Here is a 22,279-nt window from a genome sequence, read left to right as displayed (position 1 = left end):
GTGAACACACTAGAGATTGGACACAAAGCATTATGGGAGCATAGAGGAATGACGCACAGGAAAAAAAAGGGCAGGTTCCAAGAAATCCAGGTGCTGACAGGAGGATATTTCGAGCAAAGGCATGGACACAAGGAAGGAAAGCATATGCTGCCATGCTTCTAAACACCTTTTCTTTTAATTTCTTCTTTTTATAAACATCAAATGGTCACATCAACCCCAGAGTTAATAAACCCCTATATGATCACCAGGTGAGAAGTTTTTTTCCAAGCTTTTCTTTCAGTTCTCTGTTTTACAATGGCAATACAGCAGACCCTTGCACAACACAGGTTTGAACAGTGCAGGTCAACTTACACACAGATCTTCCTCCACCTCTGCCACCCTGAACCAGCAAGCCCAACCCACCCCCTTCTTCCTCCTCCTCAGCCTACTCAATGTGAAGATGACAAGGATGAAGACTTTTATGATGATCATCTCTGCCTTGTGATTTTCTTAATAACATTTTCTTTTCTATGGCTTATTCTTTATTGTAAGAATACAGTATTAATACATATAACATATGAAATATGTGTTAATCAACTGTTTGTATTATCGGTAAGGCTTCCAGTCAACAGTAGGCTATTAGCAGTTAAGTTTTTGGGGAGTCAGAAGTTATATTTGGATTTTCAACTGTGTGAGGGGGTCAGCGCCTGTGACTCCTGCATTGTTCAAGGGTCAACTCTAGTGAGTTTTTTCCTGCCTTTTTCTAAATATAAAATCATATTCTCAAATAAGCTTTTTCACACAGCACATGTCTCCTCTGAAGATTCTGACACATGCCCTGTCCTGCAAACTGTTGGCAGGAGCATAATTCAGGGAATACTGGCAGTGTCTAAAGCAGAGAGTACTGAGTGTACATTGTTGTAAGGAGAGGAAAGGGCAAGGGGATGAGCCTTTGTCAGGACCAGATGGTCTCAGAGTGAAAGAATGAAAAACAAAAAGGAGGACAATGTGGAGGGCAAGTGGGAAGATACACAAGGTACGACACTTGTGTAGTTCTGGAAATATCAGGTGCCTGTGGATGAAGAAACTGCTCCTGGAACAAATAAAATGTTATGCAACAGAAGAGATCATTTGAACACCCTGCTCCATTTGAAGCTTATCAAGGACTCTGTGTGGATTATGAAAAAAGTTTCCCAACAAATATTTATTAAGTACCTACTGAGGACCAGGCTCTGTGCTACCATGCTACATAGGTAGTTTGGCTGGATCGTTAAGTTATAGATCTGAGGCCTGTTTGTCGGGATGTTTTTAGTTTCACACCCATAGTGACACACCAGTCTCTTCTTGCTTGACTGCTTTCTCCTGTAAGCATATTACCTAATATGCACTAAACACATAATTTTATCTATATAAACACAAGAAACTGAGGATAGATATGCTGATGTCCAGAGAAAATGCACCTGTACCAAATGGGGTAAGGAAGAAGAGTAGAGACGTTGGCCCCAAACAAACTGGTGTCAGACCCGGACTGAGACAGACCAGCTGTAAATATAAAGATCCCAGCATGGAGTAGATATTCAATACATGACAGTTATTCTAAACATTATTTGCTACTACTACTACGGAAACCTTGGGAGTACTGAAAACTCATAATACTTTTTTGGCTGATGTTATTGCAGGGTTTCTCAAACCCGGCCCTCTGACATTTGGGGCTGATGATTCTTTGTTGTGAGAGACTGCCCAGTGCATTGTAGGGATGGCCTCTACCCACTAGATGCCAGTGGCAACCACCCCCTCTACCTTCATTTATGAAAACAAAAACTGTCTCCAGACATTGCCAAATGTCCCCTAGGGGGCAAAATTGCCTCTGATTGAGAACCACTGAGTTAGTTGATTAATTGATGTTGCCCACTTTAAAAGAAGCTCCCAAGCTTCTAATCATATTGATCATTCCATTGAGATACTGGGTGAATCTAATTGCATACTAATAGCAGCTTCAGTTCCATCCACCCTATAATATATCATTCTATTATGATTGCTTCCCTTTCCTCTTTTCATGAGCAAAAAAACTAATCATGTTTTCCTCTCTGATTTCCAGTGATGATACAGACACATTTTTGTTTCTAAAACTGGAATCATACTGAGTTTCTAAAACAACATAAAGCCACTATTAAAAATAAGGAGTTTCACAATAGCTGAAGTTCAGAATGTTCACCCTAAAGAACCCTTGCAATCCCCATTTTGAAAGTAATTATTGGATGTTTATACTGAAAACATATATTTTCAGTTCATAGAAAGAACAGTGAGAGAAATGACCCCTCCACAACCTGTACAGCAATTTTAGTTCTTCTCTCTCCAGAATATGCACTACAGACCAACAGGTCTTACACCTTTTTAAAAGCCAAGGAAAGACCGAGAAGTGGGGAAATTCTCACCATTCCTAATGGCTCCAGACACTCTAGATGGTTCCATTCAGGAGAAAAATTTGTTTTACAGCATAAACTCAAAGTGAGGGAAGAAGTTAAAATTCATGTCTTAAATGTTCTATAAGTTATTGATTAAGAAATCAGAAAGCATTTATTGCATCTCAGCCATACAGCCAGTATCATGCCAGGTACAAGTCTTCAGAAAAGTCCAAAGTATGGATTGGGAGAGAGAGAGGAATAATTAAAAATAACTAGAAAAAAATAGAAATAACTAGAAAAAATAAAGTCCTGGCCAGGCGCAGTGGCTCATGCCTGTAATCCCAGCACTTTGGGAGGCCAGGGCGGGCGGATCACTTGAGGTCATGAGTTGGAGACCAGCCTGGCCAACATGGTGAAACCCTGTCTCTACTAAAAATACAAAAATTAGCCAGGCATGGTGGCAGGTGCCTGTAATCCAAGCTACTCACGAGACGGAGGCAGGAAAATCACTTAAACCTGGGAGGCGGAGGTTGCAGTGAGCCGAGATCACGCCACTGCACTCCAGCCTGGGCGACAGAGCAAGACTCTGTCTAAAAAAAAAAAAAAGAAAGAAAAGAAAAAAGAAAAAAATTAAGTCCTAAACGGAGGATTAACTGAAAGCACAATAAAGTTTGAAAGAAGGCAAAGTATGTGAGAACTATAATGGTTCATTCATTCATTCAGAAATATTGGCCGAGCACATTGACTTATTCCTGTAATCCCAGCACTTTGGGAGGCCAAGACGGGAAGACTGCTTGACACCAGGAGTTCAAGACCAGCCTGAGCAACATAGTCAGACCCTGTCCCTACAAAAAATAAAAAGAAAAAGAAAAAATTGACCAGGTGTGGTGGAGTTTGAGGTTACAGTGAGCTAGGATGGCACCATTGCACTCCAGCCTGGATGACAGAATGACACCCTGTTCCCCCAAAACCATCAAAAAAAATTATTGATTACCTTGATAATCCACATACTCTGCTAGATGCTCAAATACCCTGGTATGGGCTTTGTCTTACTAAAACATATAAAGAAGTCTACAATTACAAACTAGCCTATGTGCAATGAAAAAAAGGAGCAGACTAGGACTGCAATAACAGAGGGGTTAACAATTAGGGAGAAAGTGGCCATTTAGAGAGGATGAAAGGGGAAGCCTTCTCCAAGGAGATATGTAAGTAAAGACCTAAAAGACAGGAAGGTTTGGCCACATAAAGGAGGCAGGAAGAGCATTCCAGGCCAAGCAAATATCATGTGCAAAGATCTTGTGGCAGAAAAATTCTCAGAAAGTTCCCGGAACTTAAAGGAGGCAAAGGAAGTATAGTCCCTGCAGGTACCCTGTGCTGAGGATGCAGGGATGGCCCAGGAAAGCTCTTTAGGAATGTTACTTGTCTCCTTTACCTGGGTGTCTGGGAATGGCCCCTTTCTATTCAACCTATGTGATGTAAGGTATATACAATAGGGGTTTCAAATTAAATAGAGGAGAGAAAGAGAAATCAGAAAATGGCCAGTTTGGGATAAACAACAATAAAAAGATTAAATGGAAACAACCTGAAAGTAAACTCCACAGTCTATGTATTTGATTACAATATCTATCCAAAAGATGCAGCCTCTTTAGAGCTTTAACTGAGTCCTGTTGAAAACAGGAGAAGACTCAGAATCTTCAGTGCCATTAGGGCAGTAGTTCTTAAACTTTAGCTGTATCAGTATCACCTGAAGGGCTTGCTAAAACACAGATTGCAGGGCCCCGCTCCAGAGTTTCTGATTTGGTAGGCCTGGATGGGGCCCAAGAATTTGCATTGGCAACAAATTCTCTGATTGTGCTGATGCTGCTTGTCCATGGACCACACTTTGAGAACCACTGGTTTAGGATATTTGAGGGCCTATATTTCTATGCATTCAGAATTTCAACCTAAATAAGGAAACAGGCACATGATATTGTACAAGAAGAAAGATCATAATCCAGTTTTCTATGTTGAGCTGGCACATATGGAGTGTCTCCTCTGAACCAGATGATTTCATTCACTATCTCATTCCATCAGTATGGTAGATATTATTACCCATATGTTACCCATGTGGACTGGAGGCTAGGCGAGGTCCTGTGAATTACCTGAGATCACATGGCTAATAAGTGACATAGCCAAGATTCAAGATTCAAGTCTGGTTTTTGCAGAGCTCTTGCCCTTTTTTTTTTTTTTTTTTTTGCACCTAAAAGATGAAAAACTTTACTCTGCCTCAAGGTATCTGGAAAATGAAGCTGATTTGGGGCACATTATAGATGAGGAATGATCCATATATGGTGAGCAGAAAACTCAACTATAGAATTATTTCTTAGCTAGTACCAGATACTCCAAACTACAAATGCTTAAGTAAAAGTAAAATATGATTTGCCATACTAAAAGTCTAGAAGTGAAATATGACAGAATTTAAACCAGAAGATATAAATGCAGCACCTATGTGTATATTTTTAAAAATCAAATATTGAGGAAAAAAATCAAATATTGAGAAAAGCTCTGGCCTTAAACACATCTCACCTGAAATCCAACCAGAAAGCCAGTCCATGATTTTAGCAAATTTTAATTCATTGTATGAAAAAAAAATTACGAATGCTAGGTGAATCCAGTGACAAAAAGGGTACTTTTTTGGTTAAAACTACAAAAGAAACTTGTTTTCTGAGAACATTAAGGAAAACATTTTAAGTCATTTTCAAAATGTCTAATTGATATGATCTTCAGAAAAAAACATATCTCATCTGTATAGAAATTCATCTTGAAATAAGAATGAGGCAGAGTGTTTTTTTTAAAGTGTTATGTATATATATGCCCTTCAGGTCAGTGTAACATGACTGTGATCATCTTACAAACAAAACTCAAAATCAATTCAGAGATCAGCGTGGCCTTGGAGACCACCCACAGTCAACACAGTTGTACATACTGGGCTTTGCTGTCAAGTTAAGGAGTGAGCAAATGAGTTCAGTATCAAAGGTCATGTTTTCACAGTCATTCAAATTATATCCCAAAAATTTCTTGTATTCTCTACTTTTTGACTTTTCTTTCAAAGAACTGATTGCAGAGTATACAGAAATCCTGCTATACTTTATGTACTACTTTAGGTGGGGTCTAATTTTTTTAAAATTTATCATTGCTTAAAATCTTCAAAATAGCTTAGTGAGGCTCATGACAGTGCTGGCCACATGGAGATGTAGCCTTTTGTTGCCTTTAAACACTGTCACACCATCTATGACTGTCCCATTGGTCTGAAGCGTACTGGCAAACTAAGCATCCTGTAAGACAAGCTAAAGCTTGCTTTTTGCCAGTCAGTTGAACGTCCTGCATCTCTTCACTGATGCACTTTCTCTAGGCATTGATTGTCAAAAGCACAAAGCATTTATTACGCTTTCAATCATAGCTAAACAAAAAACTGAAGTCTCCTGAAGCCATTTAAACCAGCCGTTCCAAAACCTCCTGCCACCACTTTGTTCTGTTAGTACCATCAAAAACTTCCCGAACTATAAATGAAAGAATAAATGGTAGTGCTGCTCTCCAGACATTAGGCACTGCTCCATATCTTTGAACATTTGATTTTTTAGCTAATAACTGTGTCAAAAGCCTCAAAAAACCCTGAAATTAATTTGAAATTAATTAAATGAAATTAACAGAGCCAAGATTCAAGTCTGTTTTTGCAGAACTCTTGCCTTTTTTGTTTTTTTGAGATGGAGTCTCACCCTATTGCCCAGGCTGGAGTGCAATGGCACAGTCTTGGCTCACTGCAACTTCTGCCTCCCTGGTTCAAGTTATTCTCCTGTCTTATCCTTCCAAGTAGCTGGGATTGCAGGCATGCGCCACCATGCTCGGCTAATTTTTGTATTTTTGGTAGAGACGGGGTTTCACCATGTTGGTCAGGCTGGTCTTGAACTCCTGACCTCAGGTGATCCATCTGCCTTAGCCTACCAAAGTGCTGGGATTACAGGTGTGAGCAGCTCTTGCTCTTAACTACTATTTTATGTTGCCTCCCATCTCATGGGTACAAGAAAGATGTTTCTTGACTCCAGACCTTACTTCCCGACTGGAAAGCACTCTGAGGCCTGCCCCACTGTGGTTAGTGATGAATCTAGACAGTTTTCACAGACTCCTGGGGACTCTTAGTGGCCTGAATTTGCTACTAAGCTGTTCCCTTTTCTTATAGGAGACAGTAAGATCTATTTATTAAGCCTCCATGTAAGCATTATTCTAGGCATGTTACAGGCACTCTCTCTTTTTAAACCACCAGAGGTGGTTTCCTCTCTGTGGGAAGCAGTTACAGATTTTAAAACACAGACTTAGCAGCCAGATGGGCCTGGAATCACCCCTCCTCTGCCACTTAGTAGTCCTATGATATTGGCTGAACGACTTAACTTCTGTAAAGCCGTTTTTCCTCATTTCATAAGCGGTGGTTACAATAGTATCCACCTCACAGGACTGTGAGAAATTCATGAGTAAATTACATGTAAAGCTCTTAGTCCAGTGCTTAACTTGCAGCAGGTGTTCTAGAAATATTAACTATTATTAACCTGTTAGCCATTTTCTTACCAAATATGGTCATTTTCGTGGAGTTTTAATTATTGCTGTGCTAGACTGTGCTAGACACATAGTTTCTTTTTGTTTATATTTCCTGAGTTTTGGGCAGATCCAGGAAACATGAATAACTGTCATCTTGATTTGAGCTCCCCATCCCCCCACCCCAATAAATAGGAAAAATATTTCAAGATACCAAAATAGACAAAACAGGAAAAAAAATGGGCTAGGTTAGGTATTTTAGGTAAATTAGTAATTATAACTATACCCAAATGAATATTAATTAACTGATTGATATAAACTCAGGCAGGGGAGTTGAAATCAAGAGGTCTAATGGTCCCACAATGCCACGTATTGGCCAAGTTATATGTGAGGTGATGTGCTCATGTCTCAGTGCCAAATTTTAAGTGAAATGTTTCTCAGCTAGAAAGCACTCAGAAGGTGTTGAGCAGGATGGGAATGGATGGGGAAACTCGGCCATATCTAGCGTAGAAAAGAGAAGATTAAGACATAATAATAATGACAACCTTCAAATATTTCAAAATCTTTTAGAAAGAAATGAGGAATAGACTTATTCTGTATTTGCTCTGTAACACTATATAGCAATAATGTTTTTCAAACAGTAGTTGGTCACCCAATTGTGGGTCATGAAATCAGTTTAACGGAGTCCTGACCCGCATTTTAAATAAATGAAATAGAATATAATAGGAAATACCAGATGCAGCCGAATAAGAGTAATTGCTATTCCATGAAATTCTGTTTAATTATATTTGTATTTGTGTTTGTGGGTCTAAACATAAAATATATCCTTATGTTGGGTCATAATAGTGATACAGGACGAGGGCAGGGAAGTGCTGGGTAGAGAAGGGCGGGGTCCCTGGCAAGGGCTCCATCCTCGGGCCTGTGCCCACAAACCTAAATGAGGACAGGCATTTCTGTTTTTGCACCCAAAAAGCTGCTTTTGGCCTGCCACGCCCCCCATCCTGTGCCCATAAAAACCCGAGACCCTAGCAGGCACAGACACAAGCGGCTGGACGTTGAGAGGAGCAGAAGAGCACACCACCAGACACCATCCAATACTGCAGGCCATCGACAGCGGCATTTGGTTGGGGGCAGTCAGAGGAGAGTCTGGCTGCTGAGCAGCCTGACTCCAGCGGAAGGCCACATTCCAACTCCATCCCCTTTCTGGTTTCCCGTCCACCTCATTCAGAGCTACCTCCACCACTCAATAAAACCTTGCACCCATCCTCCAAGCCCACGTGTGATCCAATTTTTCTGGTACACTAGGGCAAGAACTCAGGATACAGAAAGCCCTCTGTCCTTGGGATAAGGCAGAGGGTCTAACTGAGCTGATGAACACAAGCGGCCTGCAGACAGCAAAACTGAAAGAGCACACTGTAACACACACCCACTGGGGCTTCGGGAGCTGTAAACAGTCAACCCTAGATGCTGCCGTGGGGTTGGAGCCCAAAAACGCTCCCTACAACCTGCCTGTCTGCATGCGGCCTCTCGGAGTTTGAGCAGCGAGGCACTGAAGAAGCGAGCCACGCCCCTGTCGCAGGCCCTGTGACGGGGATACGGGAACTCCTCCCATTTCAGTAAAATAAATGTTGGAAAGCTCTAGAAGGCAAAACATGGACAACTGTGTGTAAGAAACAGTAAGTCAGGTTTCAGCTCTCTATAAAGAAATCGTTATAATAATGATCACTGTGTAACAATAGACCAGGTTTTCTCAGGAAGCAGGAGCTCCTCCTCCCCCACTCATACAACACCTGCTCAGAAGATGTTCTAGCAGAGGCTGAGTGATGGTGCATTAAGGAGGACGGCATTGGGTATTCCCTCCTATGAGGACACTAAGATGCTCTAACTCTCCAAAATGGAGTCGATCAGACATGAGCTTCTGCTAAAAGAAAGAATGGAAGAAAATCAAAACCTTAACATTCAGACCCCAGAAGCCATATAACCAGTCCAGGAGTAGGCAGTCTTCTGTGTTTATATATTGAGCACAGTGGAGCACGCATCAAATCCCTGAAGTTGTTCAGGATTTCTACTGTAGGAAGGGTTAATTTCAAGCATCCATTTTCTAACTGAGGTGATAAAATAATATGCATAGCAGCAATCAAGTCTCATCGATGTAAGCACCTAAATGGAGTCAAGTGGCAACTGAATACCTGGTGACATGGAACTGAGTCACCATTTATCACACCTACTAAGAGCAAGCCAAAATCCAATGCAAAGAGCAGAGCATCCCCAGATGTTGCTCCTACACCTAGGGCTGCCAGATGAAACACCAGTTGGATCTGAATTCAAATTATCTGTTTATCTGAAGATAAACAACAAAATATTTTAGTATTATGTGTCCAAAATATTGTAGTGGACACACTTATACTAAAAAAAATATTCACTGTTTATCTGAAATTCAAATTTGACTGGGTCTCCTGTGTTTTATTTCCTAAGTCTGGCAAATACCAACCTACCTACACTAGGTTATATCCCTAAAATTCCTTTAGTGGAGCCCTTAGTCTCTCATTTGGTAAACAGTGTGGAATGTCAGCTGTAAGAAGCTGATAGTAATAAAAAGCAATACTGATAAGGATGGAAAAAGGAGTGAAATGCAAGTGAGCATGGTGTAACAGCTTTGTCCCACTGAATACTACTGAGCCAAATTTAAGGACCTCTTAAGAGTAAGCAAAACAGACACTGTGAGGCATGAGGGTGTGGACAGCATTTGAGGAAGGAGATAACAAGGTTACAGTCCCACTTCGGAGCGTTCCCATGCTAAATCTGGGTTTGTATGGGAGAGAAGATTCAGCTTCATTCTTCTGCACTTTATTATTCAGCATTTGGTCACAGGGACCCCAGAGGGAGAGCTCACAATGGCTGCCGCCAGCTGTTCTGAGGCATACATGATGCCGTTCGGGTCACACTGTGATGGATGAATCTCATCTGGAAAGCCAGCCTGGCCTCTCCTTGACCTCCATGACTGAGTCGGGTTCCTCTTCTCTGGGGTCCCATGTCCCCCTTGCAGTCACCATATAATAACAACAATAATTGAAATTGCTCATAGAGTGCCAAATATGTGCTGGGCACTCTACATATATTATCTCACTTAACCCCTTCCAATAACCCTGTGAAGTAGATATTTGCCTTCCCATATCACAGATGAGGAAACTGAAGTCCACAGGGGTTAGATCACTTGCCCAAGGTCATGCAGCCCATCAGTGCCCACTGGCCTGAAGGAGCTAGAACTCCATGTTGTAAATGTTCCTGTTAATAGATCTTTCTTCCCAATTAAGTTACCAGTTCTTTGAGGGAAGGACTGTGTCTCACTCACCTTCGCATGCCTGAGCCTAGCTTGCAGTGTGTGGCAAGTTGTAGGCAGTATTGTGAGTGAGTCAAGCTAAGGTTTTGTAGTCAAACATACCTAGTCACAAATTAGGGTTCTGCCAAGAATCTGTTATTGAGAATCAGGAGTTTGGGTTCTAGTGACTTGCTCTGGAACTGAAGATGGTGGTTAGGAATCCTAGCAATAGAGAAGAACAGGGCTGGGTTTAAGCCCTGGCCCTACCACTTACCAGGTATGATTTGGCAAGTTATTTAACTTGTCTTAGCTTCAGTTCTCCATCTGTAAGATGAGGGAAGTAATAGTACCTGTCTTACAGGACTTGTTTTAAGATGACTGACATAATGTTATAATCTAACACATGAAAAGTACTCAATAAATATTAGCTCTTTTTATTATAATGCATTTAATAAAGCCATTTGTAATTTATTTTCTTTTTCTATCTTTTTTCAATGTCAGCAAATGAATTAAGAGAGTAGAAACAAAATGAACTTCAGGGTAAGAAGCCATACTTGAGAGTGACAAGGCAAGGAGGGGAAGACAGGAAAAAAAAAAAAAAACCAGGAAAGCAGTAGAATGAGAATAATATTTATTAGATGCTAGTCATTTTCAGGCACTATTCTAAATGATTTAAATGTGCTAATTCTTTTGATCCTAATCACCCGCCTACAAGATGGGAGGGGAACCAATGGAGGGGGAGGTAGCCGGTGTTCACCTGAAGTTAACCCCCACCACAGCCAGACAGCGACATAAAACTGCCTGCCACACTCCTTAGTTCACAGCAAATACTCAGTCTGGAGTTCCCGTTTGAATTTGAGGGAAAATGACTTTTAGAGCTAACAGGTAAATATTTTTATAAAAGGAGCCTAAAGTCTAACTCTCTGGCTGACCAACGACAAGAGCAACAATAATGGACATTTATTCATGGTCAACAGACAGTAAACAGCAAACCCTTGGGAGACAGACAAAGGAGCCCTGGCAGGTTTACAGATCCCAGCAGTAGACTATTGTACCCCACCCCACCGGCCCCAAACCCTGTATTTTCCACAGGATTCATTCCAGACCAGGTTTTGTACCCACATGTCCCTTCTGTGTTTTCTTAAGAACCTAAAGTTTCCAAAAGCTATTGACTGTTAGACAGCAACCTGAAAGCAGTCTCAGTGTCCACTCTTCCCAGTAATCTTTTAAAAAATCCCTGAGAAAAGGTTAATAAATCTTACCATCAGGTGATCAGTAATCTTGTCCACTCTAGATTTGGGGGTACAAAAGTCACAGGGGGAAGAGAATTAAGCAGAAATAAATGTTTATACATATTTGACATTAACATAACCACACATATGTGCCATGGGGATAAATGTTCATAAGCAGGGGTCCTGTAAGGAGTGTATTTCCGCAGGCAGCAGACAGCAAGAGACAGCAAACCATCCCTGAACATGTTTTCCCCATTTTGCCAAGGAACATTCTTTTTTTATCCCCTTTTATAATCTGACCTATTCCATTTTCTGGCAGAGAGCCCTAGGAAGGCAAGCACTGCCTTTTCTGTCCATATTCCAATATAAGATGGAAAAAGGAGGAGGGAGCAAGAGGAGGTGAGTGGGGGCTGAGGAGGGTGCAACTGACTTAGGGAAACAGAGACAGAAACGGAGGAGGGAAAGAAGAGAGTGAGAAAAGGAGAGAAACTGGAAAGGAGAGGGGGTGAGCAGGAGAGAGAGAGCAAACCATGAATATCAAATTAATTTAATGTGTCCACACTGGGCAAAACTGATTTGAGGAGTGTGAGAGTAATAAAAAACAAACAGGATAAATTCCACAATGATCATCCAGCAAGAATGTGCCCCAGAAACCATAATCATAGTATCCTTGAACAAATCACACTAGTAATTTATACACTCTTTAGACTCCCTTAGTGCTTAACAACTGATGAAATATCGTTTCTGGGGAGTCACGCTTGTGTTTAATTTTCAGGAATGAATGGCCACTCTTCCATTTATTTCTAGTAGAAACATCTTTTTGGCAGGGAAAATGCCCTTCCCATTTTCCTATGTGTGTGTGTGTGTGTGTGTGTGCACGTGTGTGTGTGTGTGTGTGTGCTGTGTGAATGCATGTGAGCATATATATGTTTTATCCCATTACTCCAGATCTCTTTCCTTGATCTTTTTTTTTTTTTTTAGCCAAAGCAGATAACCATTTATCTTCAGAATTTATTGTCATTTTCCCCCTTCCTACTCCATTCTCTCTCCCAACTAGAATACCCTGAAATAAAACTCACTTCCTGAGCAATGTGTAATATCACTTTGCAAACCAATATTAGGGGAGTGGTGATCAATTTTACATCCAAGTTTGAGTCCACCTGCCCTGAATTGTCCTTTTGTATTCTCCTTAGGCTTCTACCGCCTCGCCCCAAATTGTGCTGCTGCAAAGGTTTCGTTTCTTTTAGAAATAGTATCAGCACTATTGGGAAACCAGGGGAGATTTCGTGTCCCAGGGACTCTGCTGCAATACATAGGAATGAATGGATGGAAAGGGCAGAAAGGGCAGGAAATAAATGAAGGAAGCAAAGAGGAGTTTTTATGGTTGTTGTTTCAGATCAATATTCAGATAATATTGATCATTATTTGGTGGTCTAAAAAATAAAAAATATATATATATAGTTTTGAGTGCCTACCAGTCATTTTTTGTCAAGAAATACGTACTGAATATCCATGTATTATACTGCCTGTCCCTGTGCTGGATACTTTAACATATTTATTCAATTCCCAATACAGTCTCCCTAGGAGGAGACCAACTTGTACATTCTCCTTCCTAGAAAACCGAAACTGGCTCTGGAGCCAGAGATTAGATGTTGAATCTAATCTTTGCCTCTAGCCAAACGACTCTGGGCAGATCCTTTAACCTCTCTGAGCCTCTGTTTCCTCCTTTAGAAAATGAAAATAATTTCATCTGCTTCACTAAGTTGTTCTGAGAATGAAATAAACTAATGTGCCCAACAAGATTAATCATGGAAAAGACTGAGTTACTCAGATTTGGGGAAGTGTAACAACGCTGAACTATTCTGTGATTGTTTTGTTGGAACAGGAGGCCAAACCACACCCCCGTGGTAGGGTGAGGTTTCCTGTGAAGGGAATTGAATTTTCCACTGTCAATCATCCTGAGAAAAAGTTAGCTCTCAGAAGCTGTGTTCAGGGCTTGAGGAGGATGGCAGGATACATAGGCTTCTAAAGGGTGGAGAGATCTAGGGTACATCACGGGAGCAAGGCAGGGGATAGGGACGCCCCTGTTAGTTGGAGGCCAGCTCAAGGCTACGCACACGTAGCCCACCCAATCCCAAAACCTAGGACAGGTGTAGGCTTGTGTCGCAATCAGGAGGACCTGGGCCCACTCAGAGAGTGCACAGGAGAGTAGCATTCTCATCCCTGCAGCCAGGAGAGAGTAGGACCCTGGGAAACCAGTCAGGCTCTCAAGTAAGCAAAGGCCAAGCCTCCAAGTTCTGGTGTGAGTAGGGGCAGAAGCAGCAACAGCCAGTGTCAAGTGGAGAAGAGAGGGCATGGAGCAATTATCATGGTGTTCACGGGCCTCAATATGGTGTTTCTGAATCCCAGCTCCCCTGACAAGACACTAGAGCAGCCAGAACTGACTCTGTGCATGCAAATAAGCACCACCTAAGGATTCCTGGACCATAAAACTGCAGGGTGGCCTTTAAAAAGACTCCATTTCTTAGTAAGATGGGCAGGCAAATGCTTGGAAATTGTTATATTTGGGGGTACCACTGTGGGTAACATGACCCAAGCCATAAGCTGGGTACAATGGTTATATGTATAAAGTACAAAGTGCCTGACACAGTAGGTGAATCCAGCCTGGTTCCTGTCTCCTTTTTCATCCCCATAAAAATGAGAGGGAGGAAAGTTTACATTTGTCTTAGAACAGATTTGTTCAAAAGTCTTGAATCTCAACCCATCCTTCTGAAACAGGATAGGGAAGAGGAGATAAGTGACAGTATTATTTAACTTATATGCCAAATCTTTCAGAAAGCTTTGACCATACTTGGAGGTATCAGACAGAAAGACATTTAATGGTGGTTACCACAATCAGGCATTTCTCACATAATGCATTTAATCCTCACCACCATGGGCTGCGGTCAGTACTATTATTATCCCCATTGTATCAGTCAGGGTCCTATCAGGAAATAGACGGTATGTGCAAAAGGAGTGACTGAAGACAGTCTAATGAAGCAACTATTTACAAAAGGGTTAAAGGAAAACAGCAAATGATGATGAAGCACCCTGGGGCTAGTCACTATGAGGAGCTGCTACCATCCCTGTGATGGTTAGTTTTAGGTGTCGACTTGACTGAATTCAGGGATACCTAGAGAGATGACAATGCATTATTTCTGGGTGTGTCTGTGAGGGTGTTTCCAGAAGAGGCTGGCATTTGAGTAGGTAGACTGAGTGGGGAAGATCTGCCTTCAATGTGGATAGGCACCATCCAATTGGCCGGGGGCCTGGATGGAACCAAAAGGGCTGAGGAAAGGCAAATCCTTGCTGTCTCTTCAAGAGCTGGGACGCTCTTCTTCTGCCCTTGGACATCAGAACTCCAGGTTGTTTGGGTTTTGAACTCCAGTACTCGCACCAGTGGTTACCCAGGTTCTCAGGCCTTTGGCCTTGGGCTGAGAGTTACATCATCATGTTCCATGGTTCTGAGGATTTCAGACTTGGACTGAGGCTCACCATGGCTTCCATAGTTCCCCAGCTTGCAGACAGCCTGTCACGGGACTTCTCACCCTCCATAATCACAAGAGCAGATTCCCCTAATAAATTCCCTCTCATCCAACTATACCTATATATATCCTATTTGTTCTGTTTCTCTGGAGAACCCTAATGCAACCCATAAGCTGGAAGAGGAAGTTATCAGAATCCAGCAAGACAGGATGCTATAAGAGAAGGCCATTCTATAGTTATGTGCAGCAGAATCACACAGCCATATTATCCCACAGCTTGATGGGAAGGAAGTAGGTACACTGAGTTCTCTTTCTTACCACCCTCCTGTATCCTGCCAGTGCCTCTTATTGGTCAAATACAACAGGAATCCAGGTGATGCATTCCAAAAGGTAAGTGTTTCAGAGCACAGAGAAGAGTGATAAAGGATGGTAAGTGGGTCTGGAAAAGCATCAGAAAATAGTACATGATTTTAAAGTTTAGGAAAAGAAGATACAGATTAAGTAACTTGTCTATGGTCATAAAGCAAGTAAGAGGTGGAGCTAAAATTCATCACTCAGTATGGCTTGATACCCATGCTCTTAACCACTAAGGTGTGCTTCCTATAACTTGTTAGGAAGATTGCTAGTCATCCAGCATCTCTTTCTCCCTGTACCCTACCCAGCTATTCTCTGATAATAGACTCCATCCTATCCCCACCCAGTTTTCCCAGTCTTCCTGGAACTGCGGGTAGCCACGTGACTAAAGTACAGGCCAATGGAATATAAGTGAACACCATTAGATGTGTGCAGCTTTCAGGTTGTGCCCACCACAACCTCGTCTATGGACTAGAATGCGGATGTGATAGTAGAAGCTGAAACAGTCACCTTGAACCACTGCATGGAAATTACTTTTGAGGATATAGTGCACCCTGAAGCCACCAGATCAGCACTGGACTGTTCATGCTCTAAGTGAAAAAGAAATAAACTTACATATTGTTTAAGTAACTGTCATTTTGGCCTTTGTTATAGCAGCCCAACCTATATCCTAAATAATACCAAGACCAAGCACCCACATGGCCCAAATGAGGCTCAGTCATAATGGTTTGAGCAATAAGAGAAATATGACTGGTATAGTCAGCTAGTGATCACCAGTGTGTGTCTTCTCCTCTTTTTCCTGGCATATAACTAGACTACATTTTTCCACCCCACCCCATTCCATCTGGGTGAGGCTGTAAGACTAGTTCTTACCCTTGGAAAATGAGGAGAAGTGAGTATTTTGCCTCCAGGCTGAGGCAATCAAAGGTGAACATTCTTGCTCACCTGATTCACTTACCTGACAAATGGATGCAAACATCACTGAAAGAATCTGAGCCCCTAGAAGATGGTAAAGCCAGGAAATGGAAGAAGCCAGGGTCCTCAATGACACATGAAGCACAGCCCTCTGACAACTCTACATTTGACCATTGCACAAGCAAGAAACGCAATCTTCCTTGTGTTAAGCCACTGACACTGGGGTTTAGCCTATCCTGACTAAGGCATAAACACTGTGATCCAGAGCTGCAATCTCATCCCATATTTTTGGAGGACAAGGGGGTAGGAGGAGACTGGGAAATATTTAAGTTATTATTTTAAAGAAGTTATACAAATGTCATAATTTGTCCTAATAAGACCCAGCACACATCCTGCCTGAATGAGGAAGGCCAGAATAGCACAAGAAAACACTTTCTCCTTGCATATTGGCCTTCAGGGGAGTTAGCCCTGGTGGCTCCAAGAACGCTATTCTCATGACACACTCCTCTCCTGGCACTCATAGGCCAGTTCACCAGGTCTGAGCAGAGACAGCACCAACTGAGCTCCTTGAGGCATGCCAGAGGGTCAAGCAACCCCAAAGGGCAACAAATTATGAAAGGTTAAGAAAACAAGGAACCAGTTTGCTTGTGGGTGGTGAGAGTGAGCTCCCCCACCTATTCTTTCTAAAGTCCAGATTTTCTAAAATAAGCACATACTGCTTTTATACTAAAAAACTAAAGTTTAAAAATTGGACTTTCAAAACTTCAAGTTTTAAGAAAGATAAAAAATAAGCTGGATAAGCCCCAGGAATAAACATAGGAGATAGAGGTCACAGAAGAAAGGATCCAGTCCTCAAGGCACTGTTACAACAAGCAGAAAGGCCAGTCTTAGAGATATACAACTGAAAAGATAAAGTGTCTCACGGGTCACACCCTCACTCCGTCATTCAACAAATATTTACTGAAGATTAACTTGTGCTGGGCACTGTGCTGGCTGCTAGATTTACAAAGAAGAATAAGGTGGCCACAGTGTAGCGCAGTTGTTCACAATCTTAGCTGCACATTGAAATCACTTGAGATGTGATTAAACCCAAGCAAACAAACAAAAAAACACAATAACATTGATGCTTGGGTCCACATCCCAGAGATGTGGATGTAATCATTCAGGATTCGGAACTGGTCTCAGGACTTATAAAAGCTCCTCCTGATTCTAATGTGCAGCCAAAATGGAAAACCACCAGGAGGACATGACACATGGGATTAGGGTTGAAGGCTAGATAGGAGCAAGCCAGGGGAGAAAGGGAGAAGGGGGAAGAGGGGCATCCAGGTGGAGGAAACCAAGCTGAATGTAGAGGATTGCCCCATAGTTCCATACAACTAGAATGTCATAGTGGGTATGAGTGATGCAGGTTATGGTGTTCCTCCTATGTCAAACCAAATATCTATCCTCCAGGTAGAGGAGAGTCAGTCAAGGTTATTCACAGGGCAGACATGGTCACATCTGGGTTCATCCCAACTCTCCACACATCCTTTCTAACCCTCTCAGATGACCGTAACTTCTAGCTATGCATGGAACTACAGAAAGGCTATGGAAAGGTGTGGGCTTTGCCTCCTCAGAAAATGGTACCACCATCTCAAGAAAGAAAGCATATTTCTTGACACTCCATCATGACACTTCGATACAGCATTCATCCAGAGACACACCCCTTTCTCTACTGCCTTTTAAAAAATCCCCTTTTTGGTGACTTAATTTTATTATATGATCTTGCTGCAACACTGAGAATCAATCCCCCAAGGAGCCAATAGTTATTCACTTGCAGACTGATATAAAAATTCAAAGGTGGAATGGACTATCAATCATGAGGCAAAAAAGTAGTGGAACTATCACCAAAACCTCAGATGGAAAACCATTCCACATGTGGCTCCAGGGACGAATCACTAAATAATTCCACTGACCTAATCACCATTCCTGACTACCTCCTTTTGGAGACTAGGTAAGTTGTAGAGAAGCTTCCAGAAATAAAAACCGCTTGATTAGTAGGTGGGATAACTGGTAAAAGCTATTTTATCCTTCAATCTTGGGAAAGAAGTACGTTTTAAATGAATAATAATAATAAAACAATAAAATAAAAGCACTTCCTGAATTCCAAGCACATTCAATACATGGACTTTACATACACCATTTACCATATCCACACAAGGTCCCAGTTGAGTTGATTAAATAACTGAGGCTTCAAGCAGTTTAATCACCTGCCCAAGGTCACAAGAAACTGCAAGAGAATTCAAACTAAATTTTTAGGACTTCTGTGATGACACAATATAATAAAAAATATACATATATTTGGTTTTCATCCCTGGTTCTCAGCACAGAGCTCCTAAAACCCTTGAAATTTCCTGAGTGATAGAGGTGATAGGAGCATCTTTTTTTTATTCATAATAAATACCTTTTAACCATACCTGAGTTTATGCTAATGAGATAACTGGTGGCTGAAAGTCCTTAGACAGCTTCAGGGTGGGGGCTGGTTGTGGGAAGAACCAACCATATTATTAAAAGGTTGGAATTCAATTAGAACACTTGGACACAGAGTGGGGAACATCACACACTGGGTCCTGTCGTGGGGTGGGGGGATGGGGGAGGGATAACATTATGTCATAATGTCATAATGTATGGGGGATGGGGGAGGGATAGCATTGTGTCATAATGTAAATGACGAGTTAATGGGTGCAGCAAACCAACATGGTACATGTATACCTATGTAACAAACCTGCATGTTGTGCACATGTACCCTAGAACTTAAAGTATAAAAAAAAAAAAGTTTGTTAGCAGGTCAAGGAAAATAAAGATCAAGAGCCAAGGAAGGCATTCCCTGGGATAAAGATAATAAATTTCAACAAATCGACACTAAAAGTAACTTTACAATATTGATTTAAAAAGCCATATTTCTTCAATGCTAAGGTGTCATCTTTTCACATTTTAATATCATAGATGTAATAGCTAACATTCATCATGCACTTACTTAGTACCAGGTTCTGTTATGTGTGCTTTACATGTGCTGACTCATAGAATATGGGATATTTCATGGAGTGAAAAATTTCATCTTTTGCTCTCTGAAAAGTTGTTATTAAACCAATGTTACAAACTTAAACTCCATGACTGTTTAGAATCCAGGAACCATTGTAGGTGCAGAAATAAATAGTGCTTACAGATATACATTAATAAAAATTACATTGAGGAAAAAAAAGTTGGAATTTCCAGCCCACAAACCTACTCTCCCCACTTCCCCACCTACTACCCCCCTACCCTGCCACACACATACCTGACCTCTGGGGAGGGGAAAGGGACTGGGGATTGAGTTAATCACCCATGGCCAATGATTCAATCAATCATGCCTAATGGAACATCCATAAAAACCCTAAATGAGGAGGTATGGAGAGTTTCTGACTTAGTGAACCTATCCATGTGCCAGGAGGGTGGTGCACCCCAACTCTAAAAGGACAGAAGCTCCTGTGCTTTGGACCCTTCCAGACTTCACCTTTTGCATCTCCTCATCCAGCTGTTCATTTATATCGTTTAAAATAACCTGGTAAACATAAGCATAGTGCTTCCCTGAGTTCTCTAAGCTATTAAAGTAAATTATAGAAACCAAAAGAAGGTTGTAGGAAGCCCTGATTTGTAGCCAAGTTAGACATAAGTGTGGGTAATATGTGGACCCACCACTTGCCGTTGATATCTGAAGTGGTAGATAGTCTTGCAGGACTGAGCTCTTAACCTATAGGGCCTGTGCTAACTCTGGGTAGTGGTAAAATTTAATTAAATTCTAGGACATCTGGTTGGTGGCTGCAAAATATTTAAGAATTACTTGGTGTGGAAAACCCACACATTGGGTGTCAGAAGTATTGTGAGTACAGGCCAGGCACAGTGGCTCACGCCTGTAATCCTAGCACTTTGGGAGGCCGACAGAGGGGGGCAGATCACCAGAGGTCAGGAGTTCGAGACCAGCCTGGCTAACATGGCAAAACCCTGTCTCTACTAAATTTCCAAAAATTAGCTGGGCATGGTGGCGGGCACCCGTAATCCCAGCTAGTTGGGAGGCTGAGGCAGGAGAATAGGTTGAACCCAGGAGACAGAGGTTGCAGTAAGCCGAGATCATGCCATTGCACTCCCATCTGGGCGACAGAGCGAGACACCGTCACAAAAAAAAAAAGAAGTATTGTGAGTACAGAAATAATTTTCTTTTAACTTTGCTCTGCTTCTTCTTATATTCCGGCCAGGAGTGAACCTGTGCTCATCTGTGCTCCCAAAAGAATGGCTGCTTGACAAGCTCATCAACTGCTGTAAGAGGCATTTTTCCTGCTGTGTGTCTAAGAAAAGCACCAAAAAACCACCATGACTCTTTCCAAGGGAGAAATGACAGCTCCGTCTTTGACCTGAATAGCATGAAAACAAGGCAGTCTGATCCAGAGAGCTGCTCTGTCATGGACAGAATAACCCTTGGGGACACCAAGTACCCAAACAGCACAGCACATGAATATAAACAATGAATACCCAATGGCTATAGGCCTCCTTTGGCTTACAGCCCCTCACAGCACTTTAAGAGGTGAAAATAGAACTGGAAGACGCCTTAGGGATCACCGGGCACAACCCCCGCTTTTTGCAGATAAGGAAACTGAGGCTAGTTAACATGTCTATTAAAGAAGCTGGAGCAGGGTGAAAGCTAGAACCTTGATCTCAAACTCTCAGGCTTCTGTTTTATTTTCTCTATCACCCTGCAAGCCCAGATCCCAGAAGGGAACCCCATGGTTCCCATCACGCTGCTATAGACTGAATATTTATATCCCCTCAAAATTCATGTATTGAAACCTAATCCTCAATGTGATGGTATTTGGAGGTGAGGCCTTTGGGAAGTGATTAGGTCATAAGGGTGGAGCTCTCACCAGAGGGATTAGTGCCCTTAGAAAAGAGACCGCAAGAGCTCCCTGGCCCTTTTCTGCCATGTTGAGGACACAGTGAGAAGATAGACATCTATGAACCAGGAAGCAGGCCCTCACCAGACACTGAACCTGCCAGTTTCTTGATCTTAGAATTCCCAGCCTCCAGAACTTGTGAGAAATAAATTTCTGCTGTTTACAAACTACCCAATCTGTTTTTGATATAACAACACAAATGGACTAAGACACACACTCTAATCTCCTCATGAGAAACTGGGCTTTTACCATAGGGGAGCTGAAGAGAAAAAAACATTGTTTTTTATTTTCTACTGCTAATTTGAAAGGGTACTCATATTTATCAGTGCCTCATGGGGGCAGTCCAGTCTGTAAGTCCCAGAGGGAGATATGGAGATGAAAAAGGGTCAAATACCTGGGCCTTCCTGAAGCACAAATCATTCTGTGAAGGCAAACAATTTAGTAGTTATACAGTCTGATTTCCCAGAGTAAGCAATGCTCATCCTACCATTGCTTATGTTTATGTACAATTTAAGAGGACCAAATGGCTTCGTCGCACTGTGGAGTGTCAATGCTGGTGTCATTAACATACAATTATACATGCGTGGAGCAGATCATCGAGTACCTGTCCTCTTAATAAATCACATCATGCAAAGCTATGGTTTAGATGTCACTTTCATTTCATAAAATGATTCACCACAGTATGTCTTAAAAGCTAGTTTTGCTCATGCATTTAGTCTACAATTCCATTGATAGAGATGTGATTGCCTCGCAACTTGTCAGAAACACATCCTCTGAATAAAACATGGTACTCCTCCCTGCCACAGAATGCCAACCTTGATCCAGATCTATTTTGGACGCTTGGCTCCTAGAAATGAATGAAAGTCGTTGTTGAGGTGGAATTTTGCTTCAGGTCCTGTGGGACTTGATGAGGACATTCTTCCCAGCACAAGAAGCTGACCAGGGACAGGGTGCCACAGCTGAGTGTGTTACTGAGGATAAACATATTTAAACCGCTGTTTGTGGACAGTTCCCCTCCTCC

The 22,279-nt window shown here is 41.9% G+C and overlaps 1 protein-coding gene across 2 annotated transcripts in view; it reads right to left on the bottom strand.

Moving 5' to 3' along the window:
* The window catches only part of AMOTL1 (angiomotin like 1), a 146,690-nt gene that overhangs the window by 111,545 nt on the left and 12,866 nt on the right, over positions 1-22,279 (bottom strand). The window lies entirely within an intron of this gene.

Source organism: Pan paniscus, chromosome 9 (genome assembly GCF_029289425.2).
Source record: "Pan paniscus chromosome 9, NHGRI_mPanPan1-v2.0_pri, whole genome shotgun sequence".
Taxonomy (NCBI): Eukaryota; Metazoa; Chordata; class Mammalia; order Primates; family Hominidae; genus Pan; species Pan paniscus.
Note: the sequence above shows the minus strand (reverse complement) of the source record. Positions and strands in the feature narration are given on the sequence as shown.